Genomic DNA, 12,764 nt, shown 5'->3' with positions numbered 1-12,764 from the left:
AATCTTTTTGTGTTGAATGTGCATATACAGTACAGACCAAAAGTTTGGACACACCTTCTCATTCAAAGAGTTTTCTTTATTTTCATGACTATGAAGGCATCAAAACTATGAATTAACACATGTGGAATTATATACATAACAAACAAGTGTGAAACAACTGAAAATATGTCATATTCTAGGTTCTTCCAAGTAGCCACCTTTTGCTTTGATTACTGCTTTGCACACTCTTGGCATTCTCTTGATGAGCTTCAAGAGGTAGTCTTCCAACAGTCTTGAAGGAGTTCCCAGAGATGCTTAGCACTTGTTGGCCCATTTGCCTTCACTCTGTGGTCCAGCTCACACCAAACCATCTCCATTGAGTTCAGGTCCGGTGACTGTGGAGGCCAGGTCATCTGGCGCAGCACCCCATCACTCTCCTTCATGGTCAAATAGCCCTTACTTTCAAAGTTTTCCCAATTTTTTGGCTGACTGACTGACCTTCATTTCTTAAAGTAATGATGGCCACTCGTTTTTCTTTACTTAGCTGCTTTTTTCTTGCCATAATACAAATTCTAACAGTCTATTCAGTAGGACTATCAGCTGTGTATCCACTTGACCTCCTCAACGCAACTGATGGTCCCAACCCCATTTATAAGGCAAGAAATCCCACTTATTAAACCTGACAGGGCACACCTGTGAAGTGAAAACCAATTTAGGGGACTCCTAGCTAATTTATTCACTTCACTTGCCTCTGTGTAATCTCGCACAGGCACACTGGCAGAGGCATCGTCGAGCGAAGTGCGCATGCGCCGTCTTCCAGCGCACCTCGTTCGACAATGCCTCTGCCAGTGCGCCTGTGCGAAATTACACAGAGGCAAGTGAAGTGAATAAATTAGCTAGGAGGCGGCGCTGGGCGGGGAGGGGACACTTATGGGGGATCTGTGGATGACACTTATGGGGGATCTGTGGATGACACTTATGGGGATCTGTGGATGGCACTTATGGGGATCTGTGGATGACACTTATGGGGGATCTGTGGTGGATGACACTTATGGGGGATCTGTGGATGACACTTAGTGGGATCTGTTGATGACATTTATGGGGGATCTGTGGATGACACTTATGGGGATCTGTGGATGACATTTATGGGGATCTGTGGTGGATGAAATTTATGGGGGATCTGTGGATGACACTTATGGGGGATCTGTGGATGACACTTATGGGGATCTGTGGATGACATTTATGGGGGATCTGTGGATGACACTGTATGACGGTAACGTACACTACACACAGGGGGAAGGATAGTGACCACTGCGCTCCACCCTCACCCCTGGCCCTGCCTACTTGCCTCGCAAGTCCTAATGACAGGGGACAACTAGACGGCAGTCCCTAACTTAGGATACGTGCTGGGAAGACAGACAAGACAAATAATGGAACGTGAATGGACTGGGTCAATACCTAGAGTGCTACGCAGTACTAAGGAATGAGCAGAGAATAGTCAGGAAAAGCCGAGGTCAAATACCAGGAGAGAAACGAAGTACAACAGGAGTCCGCAAAGAATCGTCAGGTGGAACCCGGGGTCAGGATACCAGGAGAGATGCGCAGTACAGGAGGAGAAGGCAGAGAATCGTCAGACAACACAGGATCAGGTAAGTATGCAGGAACAAAACAATCACCAGATACCTAAAATTAACAGGCAATCTGTGGCCAGCAGGCTGCCTGTATTTATAGAGGGGAGTGAGGGTCATGTGACGTGGCCAGCATCACATGACCGACAGACCGACCAGTCGAGCACCGAGTGATCAGCTCGGCGCTCAAGGCAGACCTAGGAACAAGGTCAAACACAGATCCTCGCTGCCGAAGCTAAGCAGCAGGTCTGCGGCTGATGGGAGACCGAGTGCGCCTTCGGCACCCCGTTACACACTGATGGGGATCTGTGGATGACACTGATGGGGATCTGTGGATGACACTTATGGGGGATCTGTGGATGACACTTATGGGGGATCGGTGGATGACACTGTGGGGTTGCCCATACGGCTAGGCCCTTCACTGTAGTTATTAACCCCTTTCAGCAGTCCCCCATTCACTGAAGGGGGGACTGCTGAAAGGGGTTAATAACTACTGTGAAGGCCCCCCCGGGTGGTGATGAGGGCATGGCTTCATGGGGTGGGGGCGTGGCTTCATGTGGGCTCGTGCCCCAGATCTCTTCAGACTCTAGCAACGCCCCTGATTTTATATATATACAATACAGACCAAAAGTTTGGACACACCTTCTCATTCAAAGAGTTTTCTTTATTTTCATCACTATGAAAATTGTAGATTCACACTGAAGGCATCAAAACTATGAATTAACACATGTGGAATTATATACATAACAAACAAGTGTGAAACAACTGAAAATATGTCATATTCTAGGTTCTTCAAAGTAGCCACCTTTTGCTTTGATTACTGCTTTGCACACTCTTGGCATTCTCTTGATGAGCTTCAAGAGGTAGTCCCCTGAAATGGTTTTTACTTCACAGGTGTGCCCTGTCAGGCTTAATAAGTGGGATTTCTTGCCTTATAAATGGGGTTAGGACCATCAGTTGCGTTGAGGAGAAGTCAGGTGGATACACAGCTGATAGTCCTACTGAATAGACTGTTAGAATTTGTATTATGGCAAGAAAAAAGCAGCTAAGTAAAGAAAAACGAGTGGCCATCATTACTTTAAGAAATGAAGGTCAGTCAGCTGAAAAATTAGGAAAACTTTGAAAGTAAGGGCTATTTGACCATGAAGGAGAGTGATGGGTTGCTGCGCCAGATGACCTGGCCTCCACAGTCACTGGACCTGAACCCAATCCAGATGGTTTGGGGTGAGCTGGACCGCAGAGTGAAGGCAAAAGGGCCAACAAGTGCTAAGCATCTCTGGGAACTCCTTCAAGACTGTTGGAAGACCTTTTCAGGGGACTACCTCTTGAAGCTCATCAAGAGAATGCCAAGAGTGTGCAAAGCAGTAATCAAAGCAAAAGGTGGCTACTTTGAAGAACCTAGAATATGACATATTTTCAGTTGTTTCACACTTGTTTGTTATATACACTCACCTAAAGAATTATTAGGAACACCTGTTCTATTTCTCATTAATGCAATTATTTAGTCAACCAATCACATGGCAGTTGCTTCAATGCATTTAGGGGGGTGGTCCTGGTCAAGACAATCTCCTGAACTCCAAACTGAATGTCAGAATGGGAAAGAAAGGTGATTTAAGCAATTTTAAGCGTGGCATGGTTGTTGGTGCCAGACGGGCCGGTCTGAGTATTTCACAATCTGCTCAGTTACTGGAATTTTCACGCACAACCATTTCTAGGGTTTACAAAGAATGGTGTGAAAAGGGAAAAACATCCAGTATGCGGCAGTCCTGTGGGCGAAAATGCCTTGTGGATGCTAGAGGTCAAAGGAGAATGGGCCGACTGATTCAAGCTGATAGAAGAGCAACATTGACTGAAATAACCACTCGTTACAACCGAGGTATGCAGCAAAGCATTTGTGAAGCCACAACACGCACAACCTTGAGGCGGATGGGCTACAACAGCAGAAAACCCCACCGGGTACCACTCATCTCCACTACAAATAGGAAAAAGAGGCTACAATTTGCTCACCAAAATTGGACTGTTGAAGACTGGAAAAATGTTGCCTGGTCTGATGAGTCTCGATTTCTGTTGAGACATTCAAATGGTAGAGTCTGAATTTGGCGTAAACAGAATGAGAACATGTATCCATCATGCCTTGTTACCACTGTGCAGGCTGGTGGTGTAATGGTGTGGGGGATGTTTTCTGGGCACACTTTAGGCCCCTTAGTGCCAATTGGGCATCTTTAAATGCCACAGGCTACCTGAGCATTGTTTCTGACCATGTCCATCCCTCCATGACCACCATGTACCCATCCTCTGATGGCTACTTCCAGCAGGATAATGCACCATGTCACAAAGCTCGAATCATTTCAAATTGGTTTCTTGAACATGACAATAAGTTCACTGTACTAAAATGGCCCCCACAGTCACCAGATCTCAACCCAATAGAGCATCTTTGGGATGTGGTGGAACGGGAGCTTTGTGCCCTGGATGTGCATCCCTCAAATCTCCATCAACTGCAAGATGCTATCCTATCAATATGGGCCAACATTGCTAAAGAATGCTATCAGCACCTTGTGGAATCAATGCCACGTAGAATTAAGGCAGTTCTGAAGGCAAAAGGGGGTCCAACACTGTATTAGTATGGTGTTCCTAATAATTCTTTAGGTGAGTGTATATAATTCCACATGTGTTAATTCATAGTTTTGATGCCTTCATAGTCATGAAAATAAAGAAAACTCTTTGAATGAGAAGGTGTGTCCAAACTTTTGGTCTGTACTGTATATACATATATATATATATATATACAGTTGAAACCAGAAGCTTACATACACTATATGAAAAGACACATATGCATGTTTTTCTCAATATCTGACATGAAATCAGAATAAACCTTTCCTGTTTTTGGTCAGTTAAGATTACCATAATTATTATTATTTGTCAAGTGCCAGAATATTGAGATAGATAATGTAACTAAAATTACTATGGCTTCAAACAATTCTGGATTGCCCATATGATGATTAGAGATGGCCTTGCGGTTGGCCCGGTGGTCGTTTCGCAGCGAACTTTGCGTGTTCGCGATTCACCAAACATGTGAACATATGGAGATATTCGCGCCCTCCATATTCTTTTACATTGTGAAGAACTTTGACCCATGACACATCCATCAGGTGGTATAGGACAGCCAATTGAGACATTTCAGCACATGGACATACCCCCTACCTTATAAATAAACCTAACCTGGCCGCCATTTTGCATTCAGTGTTTTGCCAGTGTAGGGAGAGGTTGCTGTGTGGAGCAGGGACAGGCTGTTAGGGACACCAAATGCTAGCTAATAGGGCCACAAAAGTCCCTTTAAGGACTGGTATAGGTGTGCTATCGATAGGTGTGATACACAGAGGGGTGCGATATACTTATAATATACTTTTATAATGAGTCAAAAACACATAGATCTATATAGTGATCACCTGGAAGTCAGGGGCCTAGGGGCTAGGGGCTTACTAGGGCCATTTTTATATAGAGTAAGGTTCTGGACAGGGTCGCTCTTATCAGGGCGGGTGGTCTGTGGTTAGGCTATCAGGGCCAGAATAGCACCCCCTGTAGGGCAATATCAGGGACAGTTATTTGCCCACCCTGTTCTTCAATACCACATCATCATCTAGCCCAGGGATAGATGTTTTTTGCTTTCCCTCCGGGATTCATCGATGTCCACTGGAACCCCCCGGATTGTGGTAGGACATATGGTTTCTGATTTGGTGCCGCCGAGCACCTGATTTAGTGCCGCCGAGCACTTGTTATTGCCTACCACATCTATGCTTTTTGCTTAACTTTAATAATTTAATCCACACACCCCCCCCCCACCCCATAACAGTGCCATCCACAGACCCCGCCCACCCCATAACAGTGCCATCCACAGACCCCCCCGCCCCATAACAGTGCCATCCACAGCCCCCCCACCCCATAACAGTGCCATCCACACACCCCCCCCACCCCATAACAGTGCCATCCACAGACCCCCCCCCCCACCCTTTAACAGTGTCATCCACAGACCCCCCATTGCCGCTCCAGTACAGTTATAAAATGTGTAATTTAATTAATAACGATTCATGCTGCCCCCTCTGTAGTATAACATTCAATATATCCTACTCACAGGGCTACTGTTATATCGTAATGCAGGCCGGCCGGGCAGACGAGCGGCAGAGTGACTGACTGACGTCACGTGCCTGCGCCGCCTGCTTTATTAATAAAGCAGGCGGCACAGGCACGTGACGTCAGTCAGTCACTCTGCCACTCGTCTGCCCGGCCGGCCTGCATTACGATATCAGTAGCCCTGTGAGTAGGATATATTGAATGTTATACTACAGAGGGGGCAGCATGAATCATTATTAATAGAATTACACATTTTATAACTGTACTGGAGCGGAGGGGCCGGAGCACAGTGAACGCACCGGCCCCCAGCTCCTCCTCCCAGTCCCTCCCACCGGGATTCGTCGGATTCGTATCAGGTAAATTACGTCGGATTCGAGTCCACCAATCCCACTAATTTAGGAAGATTCGAGGGATTCGTGGATTCAACGAATCCCCCGTCCCATCTCTAGTTATAATATACTTTCTATGTTAGAAAGTATATTATAGTGCATTTGTATTGTGCGGCAGTTGTGTGCAGTTCTGCTGCGATACTGCAGGTATATAGAGGGACAAGCGTTATTGGAACAAAATATTTCTACTGGTGTGATATACCAGTCGCCCCCTAAAAAAACGGATTGAAGCGGGGTGTTATATACCAATATACTTTCTTTATAGTGCATTTGGGTACTGTATAGTGCATTTGCGCATGCGCGTATGCGAAAAAATTATATTGCCGATATTTCGCATTGAAAAAAATTATGAATGGAGATCGCAAATTCAAATAATACATCTGGTATGTCACTGTCCATGTTGTGGGACTATTTGTGCACTTCTAGTAATTATTTCTTGGCTGCAAATATGAGCTGAAGGTTTTTCAGGTTCGCCTGCCATTAAAATGAATGGGACCTGCCGCGAACTTGCGGTTCGCGAACATTTGATCGTTTTCGCGTGATCGCGTTCACAAACCGTCCCGGCAGATGTTCGTCCATCACTAATGATGATGTCATGTGTTTGGAAGCTTCTGTTAGGTTTGTTGGCAACATCTGAGTTAATTACAGACACACCTGTGGATGTATTTAAATGCACACCTGAAACACACTGCTTCTTTGTGTAGCATCATGCATGACAAAGTCTAAAGACATCAGCCAAGATATCAGGAAGAGAATTGTGGACTTGCACAAGTCTGGCTCAACCTTGGGTGCAATTTCAAGATACCTGAAGGTGCCTCGTTCATCTGTACAAACAATTATATGCAAGTACAAACAAGATGAGAATGTCCAGCAATCATACCGCTCAGGAAGGAAACGGGTTCTGTGTCCCAGAGATGAACGTGCTTTGGTCCGACATGTACATATCAACCCAAGAACAAAAGCAAAAGACCTTGTGAAGATGATGGTAAGATTGTGTCAATATCCACTATGAAACGAGTACTGTATCAACATGTGCTGAGAGGCCCCTTTGCCAGGAAGAAGCCATTACTCCAAAAGAAACATTAAAAAAACTGATTAATGTTTGCAAATGCACACAGGAACAAAGACCTACATTTTTGGAGACATGTCCTGTGGTCTGATGAAACTAAAATTGAACTTTTTGGCCATAATGACCATCGAAATGTTTGGAGGAAAAAGGGAGAAGCTTGGTAGCCTAAGAACACCATCCCAACTGTGAAACATGGCAGAATCATGTTGTGGGGTTGTTTTGCTGCAGGAGGGACTGGTGCATTTCACAAAATAGATGGCATCATGAGGAAAGAAGACTATGTGGAAATACTGAAGCAACATCTCAAGACATCAGCCAGGAAGTTAAAGCTTGGGCGGAAATGGGTCTTCCAAATGAAGAATGACCCGATGCATTCTGCCAAACGGGTACAAAGTGGCTTAAGGATAACAAAGTCAATGTTTTGGAGTGGCCCTGATCTCAATCCTATTGAAAATGTATGGGCAAAGCTGAAAAGACAGGTGCGAGCAAGAAGATCAACAAACATGGCTCAGTTTCACCAGTTTTGTCAGAAGGAATGGGCCCAAATTCCAACCAACTACTGTGAGAAGCTTGTGGAAGGATATCCAAAACTTTTGACCCAAGTCATACAGTTTAAGGGCAATGGTACCAATATTAATGAAATATATGTAAACTTTTGACTTTGCAGAAAGTAATAAAAATGCTCATTATTCTGGCATTTGGCAAATAATAATAATTATGGTAATCCTAATTGACCAAAAACAGGAAAGGTTTATACTGATTTCATGTCAGATATTGAGAAAAACATGCAGATGTGTCTTTTTATTTACCGTATGTAAACTTCTGGTTTCAAATGTATATATAGATTTAATTTACAAAAAGTTACAGCATCAACAACCAGCAATAAATCTGATACATTTGTAAGTAAAATAAACATACATTAATTAGGAAAACTTTGGGTGCTGCTCTGACTTCTGATTTCCTAATACTGTATGTAGCCAACTTGAAATTTTCGTGGAAGTCCTCATTAATTCTATTGTATTCAGCCGGAATGGCTGGTGGTTCCTGCTAGTCACATACATTCATTGTTTTTTGTTTTGTTTCAGCCATTCACAGGCTGTATAGCCCATAGATTGCTAGGATATACTTGGAGTTCTAGTTTCGCAACCACTGGAGGGCCAAAGTTTGGAGGCCACTGGTATAAAAGTTTCCTTTGTAGAACCATGAATTGGTGCGACCGCCCAAAATATATGCCTTAAAGGAATAGGCCATGCCTTAGAAATGTATGCCTTTAAAATGTGTAATCGTTCTAAGACCCTACAATATACTTCCTAGTAACATACACATATGCATTTTGCACAATCCTGTAGGATGGGAATGCAAAAAATCTAAACTGAATGACCAAAGCATCTCTGACAGAGAACTTTAGCCTGTAATGGTGGATAAAGCTATTGGTGCATTCCTCATACAGAAATAAAAGGGCAAGAAAAAACAAAACCAACTCTAGAAGAGTGGAATAGTAAACCTGAACTATTCCTCATTGTAAAGTGCTGCAAAATATATTGTATGAATATACTGTGTGAGGTTTTTATCATTATGATTATTGCTGTGCATATTAATGGAATCTTTAAGCTACAGCTTTATATTTGCTGTCACGTCATACTGGAGAGAGACTGACCAAAGTGTTCTTCTGTGACATTATAGGAAGGAATGTATGTGAGCCTTGCTGACAAAGCAGGTTCTCGTCCATATTGGCAATACCTATCTCTGGCACGTCATCCATCAATTAGTCCATGCCTTATGGTCCTATTAAACTGCCATATATCAGGTCAGGACAAAGGCTGGAAATGGACGATAAACACATCCATCAGTGCTCGTTTGCATAGGTCTATTAGACAGACTGATGAAAAGTGAATGGGGAGGAATGATCGCCACCACAGTCATTCCTCCCTCATTCTGTTCTATTAATTATCAGCAGCACGTCCCTGATCACACAGGGAGAGGTCCTGACTAGTGTTGAGCGAATCGAGGTCCACGAAGTGGATTTTAATCAAAATTTTAGGGTAAATTCGATTCTGCGGCAAAGCTGAATTTCCTTGTGCTTTGTGGTAGCAAATCAATTTAACCTGAAATAGTGCAAAAAAATAAAAAATCATACTTACCTGCTCTATTTGCTTAGCCGCCGCCATCTTGCTTGAAGATCTCAGCCGAAATCCCATGTGCGGTGATGTATGACATCACCAAGCCGGCCAGCGTCAAGACATCATCTCAGGCAGCGCAAGATTTTGCACCAGCTCTTCAAGCAAGATGGCGGCAGCCGGCCCATCACAAGCAAATAGATCAGGTAAGTATGATTTTTGTTTTGTTTTGTTTTTTTATTTTACACTGTGTTATGTATAGCAGATGCCGCAATCATATCTGAGAGGTACAATGACTTACTGACCACTTACAAAGAAATGTGGTTCATGACAAAGTAATTTGCCACGAGCAGCGGAATCGAATTTTCAAATACTTTGCTCATCTCTAGTCCTGACGATAATCGGGCATCTTCCGTCCTGATAAAAGACGCAAACCAGCCGGCGAACAAGCATTTGTTCATTTATGGGCTGATCAGCGGCACAATTATATTCACCAATCATCAGGAAAGAGTATTCCTATACGATTGGCTCGAAAATCGCTCAGTCTAAGGCTACTTTCACACTAGCGTTCGGAGCGGATCCGTCTGATGTTTCATCAGACGGATCCGCTCCTATAATGCAAACGCTTGCATCCGTTCAGAACGGATCCGTTTGCATAACAGTTTATTTCAGATCTGGCTTTTCTCTTCGGAAAACTCAGATCCGACAGTATATTCTAAACACAGAAGCGTCCCCATGGTGATGGGGACGCTTCAAGTTAGAATATACTGAGAACTGTGTACATGACTGCCCCCTGCTGCCTGGCAGGTGCTGCCAGGCAGCAGGGGGCAGACCCCCCCCCTCCTGTATTTAACTTATTGGTGGCCAGTGCGGGCCCCCCCTCCCTCCCTCCCTCCCCAGTATTAAATATGAGCAGTGCAGTCTCCCCCTCCCTCCCTCCCCAGTATTAAATATGAGCAGTGCGGCCTCCCCCTCCCTCTATTCATTGGTGGCCAGTGCGGATTAAAAGTATTGTGATCAGTGTGGCCTCTCCTCTCCCCCCCCCCTCATCATTGGTGGCAGCGGAGAGTACCGATCGGAGTCCCAGTTTAAATCGCTGGGGCTCCGATCGGTTCCCATGGCAGCCAAGACGCTATTGCAGTCTTGGCTGCCATGGTTACTTAGCAACAAATAGCAGCATTATACTTACCTGAAGAGCTGCGATCTATGTGACCGGCCGGGAGCTCCTCCTACTGGTAAAGTGACAGGTCTGTGCGGCGCATTGCCTATAGACCTGTCACTTACCAGTAGGAGGAGCTCCCGGCCGGTCACATAGATCGCAGCTCTTCAGGTAAGTATAATGCTGCTATTTGTTGCTAAGTAACCATGGCAGCCAAGACTGCAATAGCGTCTTGGCTGCCATGGTAACCGATCGGAGCCCCAGCGATTTAAACTGGGACTCCGATCGGTACTCTCCGCTGCCACCAATGATGGGGGGGGGTCGAGAGGAGAGGCCGCACTGATCACAATACTTTGAATCCGCACTGGCCACCAATGAATAGAGGGAGGGGGAGGCCGCACTGCTCATATTTAATACTGGGGAGGGAGGGAGGGGGAGACCGCACTGCTCATATTTAATACTGGGGAGGGAGGGAGGGAGGGGAGACCGCACTGCTCATATTTAATATCCGCACTGGCCACCGATGAATATAGAGGGAGGGGGGCCGCACTGCTTACAATTAATACTGGGGAGGGAGGGGGGGCCCCACTGGCCACCAATAAGTTAAATACAGGAGGGGGGGGGGGGTCTGCCCCCTGCTGCCTGGCAGCACCTGCCAGGCAGCAGGGGGCAGTCATGTACACAGTTCTCAGTATATTCTAACTTGAAGCGTCCCCATCACCATGGGAACGCCTCTGTGTTAGAATATACTGTCGGATTTGAGTTTCACGATGTAACTCAAATCCGATGGTATATTCTAACATAGAGGCGTTCCCATGGTGATGGGGACGCTTCAAGTTAAAATATACCATCGGATTGGAGAAAACTCCGATCTGATGGTATAATCCTTACTTTACATTGAAAGTCAATGGGGGACGGATCCGTTTGAAATTGCACCATATTGTGTCAATGTCAAACGGATCCGTCCCCATTGACTTGCATTGTAAGTCTGGACGGATCCGTTTGGCTCCGCACGGCCAGGCGGACACGAAAACGCTGCAAGCTGCGTTCGGGTGTCCGCCTGCTGAGCGGAGCGGAGGCCAAGCGGTGCCAAACTGATGCATTCTGAGCGGATCCGCATCCACTCAGAATGCATTGGGGCAGTAGGGATCCGTTCGGGGCCGCTTGTGAGAGCCTTCAAACGGAACTCACAAGCGGAGCCCCGAACGCTAGTGTGAAAGTAGCCTTATAGAGTCTTGTTTCATGCTTAGCTTTAACATGATTAAATCCTCACCTACTTTTAAAAAATAAAAATAAAGGAAAAATTCCAATACTTCCTGGACACAGATTGATTTCAGAAGGCTGTATACACTACTGTCACAGTGCCCATGATGGTGCACATTTATTACAGAGGAACGCGTTATGGCGTAACGTATCAAGATAAGACTATTTGCACTTTTTTGGATTGTCTATTTGGTTTGCAGGCAGTTTAGGGGAAATTTATTAATAGTGGCATAAAACCGTTGCAGATTATTGTGAGCAGCATATTTTTCAAAGTTTTGAGCTTCTAACACTTTTCTTAAAGTGGCGAGGAGATGCGGTTATAAAGAAGCCTTTGACTGTTAATGCATTTGGTGCATTTACTCTAGCCCACTTTTTACTAAGATTTAGCCTCTCCTAGTCTTAGTAAATCTTCTCCACTTTTCTTTGTAACAAATTTACTAAATGTTTCATGACATTTGTTAAATTCGTCGTATGGACTTTTCAGTCTAAAGTCCAATCTTATTTTTTACAAAGGTGCCATCAGTGTGTACGCCACCAGGGGACTGGAGACATTTGTGGCTTTTTGTGTGACTTTTTAACAAAACAAAAAAAAGATGTAATGATAAATCTATCTGAGAATATAAACTGCAGGGCCTGGCGCAAACCACACAAACAAATGGAGCAAACGCTTCATAAATGTGTTATAAACAGGGCTTTTTTTCTGGCGGAACGCACCGGAACGGCGTTCCGCCACCTTTTGACACCGCAGCCTGCCATGCTCCAGCATCGCAGGCTGCGATGTATCAGCGGGGAGGGACTGGGAGGAGGAGCTGGGGGCCGGTGCGTTCACTGTGCTCCGGCCCCGCCGCTCCAGTACAGTTATAAAATGTGTAATTATACTAATAATGATTCATGATGCCCCCTCTGTAGTATAACATTCAATATATCCTACTCACAGGGCTACTGTTATATCGTAATGCAGGCCGGCCGGGCAGACGAGCGGCAGAGTGACTGACTGACGTCACGTGCCTGCGCCGCCTACTTTATGAATGA

This window comes from Bufo bufo, chromosome 4 (assembly GCF_905171765.1).
Source record: "Bufo bufo chromosome 4, aBufBuf1.1, whole genome shotgun sequence".
Classification (NCBI taxonomy): domain Eukaryota; kingdom Metazoa; phylum Chordata; class Amphibia; order Anura; family Bufonidae; genus Bufo; species Bufo bufo.
Note: the sequence above shows the minus strand (reverse complement) of the source record.